The sequence below is a fragment of the Malaya genurostris genome, chromosome 1 (assembly GCF_030247185.1).
Source record: "Malaya genurostris strain Urasoe2022 chromosome 1, Malgen_1.1, whole genome shotgun sequence".
Classification (NCBI taxonomy): domain Eukaryota; kingdom Metazoa; phylum Arthropoda; class Insecta; order Diptera; family Culicidae; genus Malaya; species Malaya genurostris.
In genome coordinates this window covers 98,968,096-98,981,758 of record NC_080570.1, presented here as the reverse complement: position 1 = coordinate 98,981,758, position 13,663 = coordinate 98,968,096, and positions in this window count along the sequence as shown.

Below are 13,663 nucleotides of genomic sequence, written 5' to 3'. Positions count from 1 at the left end.
AAGCCGCATACTGAATTTTAATTTCAATATTTCATTTCGGATTCGCATTTCATTGAAAGAAACTATCCGGATGCTGTACAGGATTCATTCCTGCCTTTCAGAAGGACCAAGTTGTGGAACTCACTACGATATTAAACACTGTTTGGAACATTTTCTCGAACGATTTGTTGTACAGCAGCAGATATTTTGTTCTCTTCCTCAGAACGCGTTCTGATTGGCTGGTGTTGACATGGATCAAATGAGACAGATTTTCCAATAGTGTACTATTGAAATGCTTCAATGCTTTTTCTTTACACGCTTAAGTTGAAAAACTTCGATTCTATTAGTAGTTAGATTATATAAATCCTTTCACAAATCACTGAGCTATGAGCTTTAAAAATACGAGAAAGCAAACGCGCCTTATGAAGTATCCTCTTTGATACTCGTGTATACCAAATTCAAATTGCTGCTGTGGAGTCGATCAAATATCGTAGTGTTAAGCTTTGTCAAGATGCGTAGGGTTGCCAAAGAATGCAAAAAGGGAAATTTTGAAAAACTATCAAATATCAATTGAATGAAAAAAAATTAAAGACTTGATAAGTGGAAGTCGGAAAACGATGTTGGAAGTCGTTTCAAAGCCAAGATGGCGACTTCCGGCATATCGATATTAGTTACAAACCATCACAACATGAGTAACCCGTTCGAAAAATACTCATATTGTGACGGTTTGTAACGAGTATCGATAAACCGGCCACGTAAAGCTTGTACGCAAATAGGCCTGAAGAAAAACATCTTTTATATAAAAAAAGCACATAAGATACAAATTTTATATTGAAAATCTGATATCTTGCTTATTCAATCAATTATTGGTTTACATTTTTTTCAAAAATTGAAAATATGCGCTGGTTAACAACCCTGTGCATCTAGTAAACGATTAAATGTTGTGATTTTCGATAAATATTCACTTACTTTTCCATTGAATTCATGTTTGCAATTTTTTTTTTAAATTGTCAATCTTCGTTGATTGACAACCCTAACCCGCGATTTTTTATTGACATTGACATTTTCCTTTTGCAATAATGGTATGAAATTTAACTATTTCATGGGACAGTATCAAGATGAAAACAGCCACAAATGACTCCATTTTCAATTTCATCATGAAAGATAATTACCAGAAATGAAATTCGCACCGAAAGCAAAATGCAGCCGATTCTATTGATGACTATCAGACTACTGTCTGATAGTCATCAATAGAATGTAATACTGTCGCCATTACATTCATGAAGCGCTCGCTAATGACTGTCACATGCGACTTTCATCTACATGGTTTGCGCGACATTCATGTGTGACTGCTTGGATAGTAGACAACATGAAAGTTTCCAGCACACGACATTCAAAGCAAATATCAGTACAGTTTTAGGTACCAACTTAGGAATTTCACATAAAACTGTCACGTGAAGGAACCGTTCCAGCACTGCATGCCGGCAACTCAATTATCGCCGATGAGGAACAAAAACGTCCCGGATTGTCCCGGATGGTCCCGCTCCGGCCGTCCCGGAATAGTGCGAATAGACTTTTAAGCCGATTTTCACGAATCATGATTCAAATTAAAGCTCTCATTGTGCAATTTCATCCCGATTCGATTTCCAGTTCCGAAATTATAGGGCGATGAGTGTCAAAACTTTCAAATCGTCATTCAAAATGCAAAACTGGTACGCCTCGGTACGTACGGCTTTGCTCCATTCGCAACGTGCTTTGTTTAATTTCGTATAGCGTGCAGGTTTACCTCATTTAAATCTACATGTTTCAGTTGAAAAATATGTAAATTTGTGATCTTTTAGTCAATTTGTACTTGTTGGTTTTATCACAAAACCAAGATACCCGATCAGATGCACATAACAAAATCATTACACAAGTATATCAACAGTTGATATGTATAACAATTTGTGTTATTTTGAGATAATTAACAAATGAAAACAGTTGAAAGCTAAAACTTATGATATCAATATAATAACAAAATATAATGCTTTGTTTTCATTTCCAAGAGTCATAATAATTAATTATTTGACAAAATGAGTTGTTCCGTTGCTTTATATCGAGATATAGTGATCAGAATTTTAAAAAACTAAAAGAAGAAACCAGATCAATAAACAAATTATTCATTTGATAAAAAAAATTAACAATTTATGGTTGGAACCAGTGCAGTAAAACTTCATTCAATTCAGTTGAAACTAAATGTGGAACACATTAACGATCTCTCTAATGCAGTAAACTTCACTCTCTGACACACACAATGTTTGCTGACGGCCCGAACGGGCAGCATTCAGTTCATCACTCGTTTCTCTTCAATCGAGGCTTAGTTTAACCACCGTCAGTTGATCTCTTGAAGTAACAAAATATCTCTTTCAATAGTGTGAGAGCGACCTTCAAATGAGGTTCATGTAAACATTCGAATTGGTTTAAGATAATAGATGAAAGACAAACCAGATAGCTGAAATATCAATCACAGAATACGCATAAATTAATTGTTTCCTCCTTCAGTTTTCATTTTCAATACTTTATTCCATTTATAATTCTATTCGTTCGAATTTGCTTACTACCAAGAGCGAAGGCAATGAAGGAGCTACACTATTTGGCACTCGAAACTGAGCAAGCAAAACTTCAAATGACTAGATACGGTTATTCAACTGACGATGAATTCCGGGAACTTCACTAGAAAATGGCAGCAAAAGTCAAATGAATTAGTAGGGATATGCTGACGGTCAGCGACCAGAAATTTCATTTTTATCTTATATTATTCGATTGAAAATGAAATTTTACCGCACTGGTTGGAACAATGCTAAAAATCGGCTGTGATATAATTTTCTAAAACCTATTTCTAATTTATACATTAATTAACAATATCAAACATAAAAATGATATTATTCAGGACTATTCTATCTAATTTATTACAACTATTGTTATAAATTTCTCCTTTCTGACTTCTGTATTTATATCAAATTCAAAAATGATTGTGATACAAACGTTTCAAAACCTGTAACGATTTTGATACTGATAGAGTCTTTTTTGTTATGATTTTTGTTTATTTAACAGCTTACCAGCCAAAATTATTTCAAAATTTGTTACAAAAGATTTTTGAAATAAATTACTCCAGTTGTTACAATTCAGTTATTACCATCTGATCGGGTAACGAGGCTTTTTCTATAAAAGTACACTTATTGCCTTTCTCATATAAAAAGTTTATGCAATCACTTGAAAAATTGACTAAGGAAAATTGGCCCGGAAGACTAAGTGTGTATGTATGTGTGTGAGTGTGCGTCAAATAATGTTACTCGTAAAATAAAAAATCTCATAGCTCCATAGGTTTCTATTGAATTTCATCATGCTTTCATAGGGTAAAATGTGTTTAAAATTGCACACCGTCATTTAGAGCGACGATTTGGTCGTCAAATGGTGAGATAACTAAGTCCTCACAAGTTCCTATCTCATGCCTCCCAGAGCATCTATGATGACACTTGGTCAATAGAACGGCGTTAACTGGGTACTATCGCCTTCTACGTTAGTAGCAGAATGAGAGGGTGCGAAATGGCTTGTAGTTTGAAGCTCATCCTAAAGTGCAATATTTATGGTAGTATATTGTCACATGTGGTTCTGTTGTTTGTTGCATTATTTGTTATATATTGAATTGAATTATATTACATTGTATTATATATTGTTGTTATTATTATTATTAATATTATTATTATCATTATTATTACTATTATTATTATGATTATTCTTACTATTATTGTAATTATTATTATGATTAACAAAGAAATATTATATTTCCTGCAGTACTGCGACGAAAGAAGAGCATAACTTACTGTTACTCAACTGTTGTACATTGTATCATAGCATATTATTTCATATAGTATTTTGTGTTATTTTATATTATGTTGTATGGTATTATACTGTATTGCATTATATCATATTATATTGTATTATATTTTATTATAAGTTTATGTATTGTGTTATATTGTATTATGTTATAATATATTGTTAGAATATATTGTGTAATGTAATACTATATTGTGATTTATTATATTATATTATACTGTGTTATATTATGTTATATTTTATTACATTACATTATATTATATTATGTTATATCACAGAAAACAGATATCCAACAGACATTCATACGTGCAAAGTCGTGTGCAACGGTGATTTTTAAAGGATTTTCTCTTGTATGCTTTACACAGCTTTTTAAAAATGTTTGTGCTATCTTGGTAGTATACTGTATTGCATTAAATTATGTTATATTATGTTATATTATGATATATTGTGTTGTGTTTAATGAATTATATCATATTGTATTGTTTTGTATTGCATTAGGATGTGATATTTTATATTGTACTGTATTATATTATATTTTTTAATATAAATTTATATTATATTATATTATATTATATTATATTATATTATATTATATTATATTATATTGTATTATGCTCACGTATATCGACAACGGGGAGGGGCAGGGAATGCATCAGGGTATCTTACAAGTGAATGACTGGATGATGGAGTGGATTGCCAACCTGAGTCACGCGGGGGAAGCTTTGTGTTTCTCCCTGAAGGTCTGAAATGAGTGAGACGCACCCTTCTAACAAACAAACCATCAGGCGGGTTTAAGCTGGTACAGCGAAATTCTTTATTAAATGGACGGATGTTCTTGCTGGAAGGCGCCGGGTCCTCAAAACCCATTTTGGCCTTCTTAACAGTCATTATATGAAAGCTATCTGATAATCAAATTCGGATCTACTGTAAGTCTACCCGCATACACTGGTAATGCCTTGAACTGATGGTGGCTTCAAACATACATACATATATACATACATTCATACATACATACACCGTCATTTAGAGCGACGATGCAAAATATTTTTGAAAATATAAGTAATATGAGAAAGGCATCATTACACCACTAGGTTTATTAAAAAAATTTCATGTTTTAATTTGCATTTAAAACATACGGCAGCGTTCTGATTGATGTTCATGTCAACGTATACCACTATTTTTTCTTGAAAAATGTGGAAAACGCTATCCAATTCGCGGTTTTTCTCTAAGCTGCGCGAAACAAAAAATTCGCTCATGACAACAATAAACGCTTCGCACTTGTACACGCAAAGAAAAGAAAATTGTGAATTGTGAATTACGAGTATAATTTGAAATTTGATGCGGCACTAATCCAAGAAAAACGTAATTGTATATGAAATAAACGATATAGTGCTCATTTTCTGCGACCCAAATAAGCTAAGAGAATATCAGATTTTATATTTACGTTTTCCGTATAGATATAAAATTAACACTGAAGGTGAAATATAGCCGAATGAAGTTAATATAATAAAATACAAATGTTTATCGTTAAAATATAGTGATTAACTTTAACAGGAGCTCGCGATGATATATACCGATTACGATTACCCGCCTTTCCCCTATTAAACAAATTACAAATGCTTTTTTAACCTGATAAAATAATTTTTCGGTTAGTGTAAGAATATTAGACTATATATGCTCAAGCGATTTAAGTGAACTCTTTCCCAAAACGATTTTAACTGCTTTGCCTCCCATTGTGGTTATGTTTCGATTTTACCTCACCTGACATACACATACATACTGGACGAGCACACTTCTAGCGGGTATTTAATTTAATACTATCAGTAACATTTTGAATGATCACAAATGATGGAATATGCCTTACTCTATCTCTTTTTACTCAAACGAATTGTGTGATGATCATCTTTTTCATTTTCGTTTTAATGAATCTCACCCAAAATTGATTAGTAATGATTTAAGCTTTCCTTGATAAAACCCGGTAGATGGTGCGACTAGGAATTCTAGTAGAAGCTCAACTCTTACAGATAAAGCTCAGCTGAGCTTTTGATAATTTACGCTTTTTCTGCCATCTGGTGTTGTTTATTGCAATCGTTTTTGTTCTCTTGTTGCCATCTACATTCGAATAGATTCTGTTATTCATTGCTATTGACCTCTGTATTTTGATTCGATCAGTATCTGCTGCATTTGCATTTTTTCGAAGTAGAACCGAAAAGAAATTGAAATTGAATTGAATGTGATGTGATATATTCAAATCACGTGTTGTGCGATTTTATTATTATTATTCTATATCTATATCTTCTATATGTATATCTGATGTGTGTTTTAATTTGTAACCTTCAAGATGATTTCTCATGTTCTGTTGTGCTTAGGAAAGAGCACATTTTTCTGATTTTTCTTGCTGTAATTTGATTTTAATAAGTAATTGTTGGATGTTTCCAATCAATGCGGATTCGACTAAACGATATAGCGGCCCTTACACGAGTCATTAAAAATGTCATTACTATAAAATAGTATCATTTTAATAAACGTGTAATGGTGCAGTAATGACGAGATTTCTATCAAATTTGAAATACATCATTACTTAGTCATCATTAAAAAAAAAAAAAAAAAAAAAAAAAAAAAAATCATTCAGTAAAAACCATTCAAGCGAAGAGGTTGTGTTTCGATTGTACTGGCTCGTGAGTTAACGGCTGCTACCGAGACAATTCTAAGCTTCAGGTAGTTAAACTGCCCATAGCAAACGCAATATTCGGGGCGTTTCCCGACTGGAAAGCTAGCAACGAAGGCCATCCCGTTCATACGCACAGAGGTGTAGAGACACAGAGGTGCGAGAGCATAGAAGTGACGAGTCACAGAGGTGCCATCGCATAAAGGTGCGAAGACGAAGGGGTGCAAAGGCACAGAGGTGCTAAAGCAACCCAGTGCTGATCTACCAGGTACCAGAATTTGTACGCTGCGTAGGATCAAAAGAGACGGCATATATCGCGAGGTGCTACACTGCAAGCATCGCATTTGATCGCCACCAAGAGCAAAAGCACTGTACCTGGGGTCAGGTACAGCAAGTGCAGTGGTGTTCACAACGACGGCAGAGCAACTGAGATAGCAGTAAACGACAGAAGACTGCCAATTGGAAACAGCAAAAGACTGCCAATTGGAAATCGTTGGAAGAGCTTCACGTCGTTCTTCACGATAAAGGAACAGAGACATCAGCTACAAGGTAGATTTAATTTAATTTATTTTTTATTTCTTATATCTGAAATTTTACTAAACATAAGTTTTTATTTTGGTATTATTAATTTACAAAAAAAATTTAATGTAATGGATGATCTCATGGAAGATCATCCGAATCCGATTCCGGATACTAGTAAAAGTTTAAATACTCCGAGGGCTAAACATTATCCACAGGGTACCACTGGGCCATGGATAGTCTATCTTCGAAAAAAAGAAAAGATTTTAAACTTGATGCAAATTACAAAGGATTTGACATCACATTTCTCTGAAGTTAAAGAAATCTGTAAGGTTAATAGAGATAAAATTCGAGTTGTAGTTAACGACTTGAAACAGGCAAACGATATTGTAACCTGTAAATTATTTGCTATTGAATATCGAGTTTACATTCCATCGAAGGAGGTAGAAATTGACGGTGTTGTGACTGAAGCAAGTCTGACAGCAGATGATTTACTTAAAAATGGAGTTGGCCGTTTTAAAAACTCCATGCTTGAGGGAGTTAAGATACTCGAGTGCAAACAATTGTACTCAGCATCTATTGTCGATGGAAAAAAGTCTTATCGTCCCTCAGATTCGTTTCGCGTAACATTTGCCGGATCTGCATTGCCTAGCCATGTCTATATCGATAAAATTCGTCTTCCTGTTCGGCTTTTCGTACCGCATGTTATGAATTGCACGAACTGTAAAAAATTCGGACATACAGCTACTTACTGTAGTAATAAGTCCAAATGTATCAAATGTCAAGGGCCTCATAAGGATAATCTTTGCGATAAAGATGTTGAAAAATGTGTTTATTGTGGGGAAAGCCCTCATGATGATCTTTCAGTGTGCGCTGCATTTAAGCTGCGTAAAGACAAAATGAAGCTTTCTTTAAAAGCACGGTCTAAGCGCACATATGCAGAAATGCTCAAAACGGTCATACATGTCTCCCCTTTGGAAACCGAAAACGGTTTTTCAAATCTTGCGGAGCCAGAGGAATCTGACTCTGACGGAAATAGTGAAGATACCTCGTTTGTCACTCCTCAAGGGTCTGTTAAGAGGAGATTAACAAACCACAAAATACCAAAAAAGACACCTAAAATTATACCTTCAAAAAAAGATCCCCGTGTTAAAGCTAAAAAGCCAAATTTAAAACCAAAAACTGTGCCTCCCGGTTTGTCAAATTCACAAACCAATCCAGGAACTAGCTCAAGAAAAGACAATAATCCAGTGGGCTCCATTTCACATTCACCAACAGGATTACTGAAATTTTCGGAAATTGTAGAATGGATTTTCGCTGCATTCAATATTTCTGAACCTCTAAAGACCATCATAACAGCATTCCTTCCAATAGCTAGAACTTTTTTGAAACAGTTATCAGCTCAATGGCCAGCTCTTTCAGGTTTTGTATCATTTGATGGATAATTTATCATCCGCCGCAAATGATTCAATCACTGTCCTGCAGTGGAATTGTCGAAGCATCATGCCAAAACTTGATTCATTTAAAGTTTTGTTGCATAGTCAAAAATGTGATGTATTTGCTTTGTGCGAAACATGGCTTACATCAAACATAGCCTTAAATTTTAATGACTTTAACATTATACGTCTCGACAGAGACTCCCCGTATGGTGGAGTGCTTTTAGGAATTAAGAAATGTTATTCCTTTTATAGATTAAACATTCCTTCGACTTCTAGTATAGAAGTTGTTGCTTGTCAAATAAACATTAAAGGAAAGGACATTTGCATTGCTTCGGTATATATTCCTCCAAGAGCTCAAGTTGGACAACGACAGCTTAATGAAATTGTCGAAGCCCTTCCTGCTCCACGTTTGATTTTAGGAGATTTCAATTCGCACGGAATGATGTGGGGTTCCGTTTACAATGATAGCAGATCATCTCTAATATATAATATTTGCGACAATTTTAGCATGACGGTACTAAATATGGGTAGCATGACACGGATCCCAAGACCTCCTGCACGTCCAAGTGCATTAGATTTATCTCTTTGTTCGACTTCAATTCGACTAGATTGCACCTGGAAAGTATTTCCTGATTTACATGGTAGCGATCATTTACCAATCATCATCTCAATTAGCAGTAACAAAGGCATTGCTAATTCAGTTAATATTCCATATGATTTGACAAAAAATATTGACTGGATTAAATACCAAAGTAATATTTCAAGTGTCTTAACTTCAATGGAAGAGCTTCCCCCACTTGAAGAATATGACTTCCTCGTTTGTTCGATTCTGGAGGCCGCAGAACAAGCCCAAACCAAACGATTTCTTGGTCCATCGTCTAACAGAAGACCTCCAAATCCTTGGTGGGACAAAGAGTGCTCAGATGCTAAACACGCGAAACAAAATGCTTTCAAGACGTTTTTAAAACGAGGAGGAGGAACTCCTCAGAATTTTGAAAAATTCTTGGTTTTAGAAACCAAGTACAAGAACATACTTCGGGTTAAGAAATGCAGCTATTGGAGACATTTTGTGGAAGGTTTGTCAAGAGAAACCTCAATGAGCACTCTTTGGAATACGGCCAGACGAATGAGGAATCGTAACGTAGGAAATGAGAGTGAGGAGTACTCGAATCGATGGATATTTGATTTTGCGAGGAAAGTTTGTCCAGATTCCGTTCCTACGCATAGCATTGTTAGGGAGTCTTCTTCAAATGATGATTCCATTGATAGCCCCTTTTCAATGATGGAATTTTCCATAGCACTCATGTCTTGTAACAATAACGCTCCTGGATTGGACAGAATTAAATTCAACTTGGTGAAGAATCTGCCCGACCTCGCAAAAAGACGTTTGTTGGAATTGTTCAACAAGTTTCTTGAGCAAAATATTGTTCCACCTGACTGGAGACAAGTGAAAGTTATCGCCATTCAAAAGCCGGGGAAACCAGCTTCCAATCACAACTCATATAGACCCATTGCGATGTTGTCCTGCATCAGAAAATTGTTCGAAAAAATTATTCTACGACGTCTCGACACTTGGGTCGAGACGAACGGTTTGTTGTCAGATACTCAGTTTGGCTTCCGTAGAAATAAAGGGACGAATGATTGCCTTGCATTACTTTCGTCTGACATCCAAATTGCCTTCGCTCAAAAGCAACAAATGGCATCTGTATTTTTAGACATTAAAGGAGCATTTGATTCAGTTTCCATTGATGTTCTTTCAGACAAGCTCCACCAACATGGACTCCCAGCGGTTATAAATAATTATTTGCACAACCTTTTGTCAGAGAAACGCATGCATTTTTCACATGGCGATTTGGCAACAACCAGAATTAGCTACATGGGTCTCCCGCAAGGCTCATGCCTCAGTCCGCTCCTATATAATTTTTACGTGAATGACATTGACAGCTGTCTAGTAACCCCATGTACACTAAGACAATTGGCAGATGATGGCGTGGTTTCAGTTACTGGATCCAAAGCTATTGATCTGCAAAAACCATTGCAAGATACCTTAGATAAATTGTCCGTTTGGGCTGTTCATCTTGGTATCGAATTCTCTGCGGAGAAAACAGAGCTGGTCGTCTTTTCAAAAAAGCATGATCCCGCGCAACTTCAGCTTCATATGATGGGAAGAATAATCGAACAGGTTTTGACTTTCAAATACCTCGGGGTGTGGTTTGATTCCAAATGCACGTGGGGAGGACACATTAGGTATCTGATAACGAAATGCCAACAAAGAGTAAATTTTCTTCGAACAATAACAGGGTCTTGGTGGGGTGCTCATCCGCAAGATCTAATAAAATTGTATCAGACAACGATACTTTCAGTGATGGAATATGGATGCGTTTGTTTTCGTTCCGCTGCAAATTCTCATATTATCAAACTTGAGCGAATTCAGTACCGTTGTTTGCGAATTGCTTTAGGCTGCATGCATTCGACACATACAATGAGTCTTGAAGTTCTGGCGGGAGTTCTTCCATTAAAAGATCGATTTTGGGAGCTTTCATCACGCCTGCTAATAAGATGTGATGTGCTGAATCCCATGGTAATTAATAATTTCGAACGACTAGTCGAGCTTCGATCTCAAACAAAATTCATGACAGTATATTTTAACCATATGTCACAGGAAATCAACCCTTCAAGATATATTCCTATCCGTGTCAGCCTCCTAAATGTACCTGACTCAACTTTATTTTTCGACACATCCATGCAGCGCGAAGTGCGTGGAATCCCGGACCACCTACGCTCTATGGAAATCCCAAAAATATTTTCAAGTAAGTTCAGGCATATTAACTCTGAGAAAATGTTTTACACGGACGGATCGCGAATGGAAGAAGCGACAGGGTTTGGTATGTTCAACAATAATGTTTCGGCCTCATTCAAGCTTCAAGAACCTGCATCTGTTTATATAGCAGAGTTAGCAGCAGTTCATTATAGCTTGAAGGTAATCGTCACATTATCTCTAAACCATTATTTCCTCTTCACAGATAGTCTGAATGCAATTGAAGCCATTCGCTCAAACGCTGCTGGCAAAAATGAACCGTTTTTCTTGGGTAAAATAAAACAGTGTCTGAACGACATATTGAATAACAATTATCTAATCACAATAGTTTGGGTTCCGGCTCATTGCTCCATTCCAGGCAATGAAAGAGCCGATATTTTAGCCAAACGTGGTGCTATTGAGGGTGAAATTTATGAGAGACCGATTGCTTTCAACGAATTCTATAGCGCGTCTCGCCAAAGAACACTTGCCAGCTGGCAAGCTTCTTGGGATAAAGATGATCTGGGTCGGTGGATGCACTCAATTATTCCTAAAATATCGACAAAGGCATGGTTCAGGGGACTGGATGTGAGTAGAGATTTCATTCGTGTGATGTCCAGACTCATGTCCAATCACTACACGTTAGATGCACATCTCCTTCGAATTGGACTTTCCGAGACTAATCATTGTGCTTGCGGCGAAGGTTACCGCGATATTGACCATGTTGTTTGGACATGCGTGGAGTTTCGTGATGTCAGATCTCAACTAATAAATTCCTTGCGTACCCAAGGTAGACTATCCAATGTCCCAGTTCGCGACATTCTTGCTTGTCGTGACCTTCCATACATGAAACTTCTTTATCATTTCATTAAATCCATTGGAGTTCCAATTTAAATTTTATTTTATGTTAAACTGTTTTCTCTTCCATGAGTTCAACCAATAGCCAACTATAGGATATTGAATATAAGTGGTGAACTGATACAAACAATCCTGAAATAGTTATAAGATCATGTACAAAATAAATGTATTTTATTTAATGTAATTTAAAATAGCAACTCGCTTGATAAAAACAGTGTTTAGATTAACTAATGAGTACCAACATACTAATATGATATTCGAAATGTATTAGGTTTAAACTACTATGTATTGTGGATGCCACGGCGAAGAAAAACTTATGTATATTGCCTATGAAATAAACGTATTTATGAAAAAAAAAAAATCATTAAAAATGACAAAAATAATGCTCGTGTAAGGGCCGCTTATATCTAATTATTTACACTGCAATTACTTTTAATTGATCTAACAACATAGACCAATAAAAACGAAATTAGTATTTAGGCCCCGGTAAAAGACTAAATAGTTGAAACCGGGGTAAAATAAACGATATCTAATCTCTTATTAGCATTTTTACGATACGAATTAAGAATACAGCCTGTGCAGAAACAAGGTAAGAAAGAGATTCCTGAGTGCTGTTTCAAAATTTCTGTACCATTCCGGAAACTTTTAACACCTACCACCGAAACCGAAAATCAAAAGCAATTATAGGAGCAGTGAATCTATGTAGCTATCACAAAGCTTGGAAAATTAAATGGGAATTGAATTTTTGGACAGGTTCGAATATTGTACGTCGTCATTTATATGACGGTTTAAAATTAATGTTGTTATTCCGAAACCGAAAAGCTCTTCGGTACCTCCGGAACGAGAATAGCCAAAAGGAATTTGTTTGATTATCAACTATCAAGATCTGCAAACTTTGAGTATTTACTGGCATTTACTTATGGAAATACGATTGTTTTTATTTCGATTATAAATGCTTTAACTTTAAGGTCATTTGACTCTTCTGACCAGGTAAATTTTATGACGGGGATGGGAACAGAATACAATTTTGAAATTGATGTTGTTACACTAATACTCATTTTGTTTATGTTTCATCTTCAAGCCATGAATCCATACTAATCTATGTGAGACTGTTATATCGCCTAGTAGTTTAACATAAACGACTAAGCAGAGATGAATTGTAGCTATTTGTAGGACACTCTTGTTGAGCACTGGAAAAACGGAAATTAGTTTCGAATATTCAACAGTAACTAAAAGACCAGATTGCCTCATTAAATTTTAGGTCTGTTAAAATTCAGTTCCGAAAACAACTCTTAAAAAAAAGAGAGACTACGGATTGTTCATTTCAAATGGAATATGAAAGTTTATATGCAAGATCGGGTAAGAAAAAAGCTGCGTCCAAAAATAAATCCGAATGGAAAACGTTAAGGATTATTCAAGTCAAAACGGTCGTCAGAGGAGTGACTGTCACCTAGAAACATAAGGCTAGAAACACTACATAAACTAAATACCGATGCAACGTCATAGATGAAGAGAACTTATTTAACA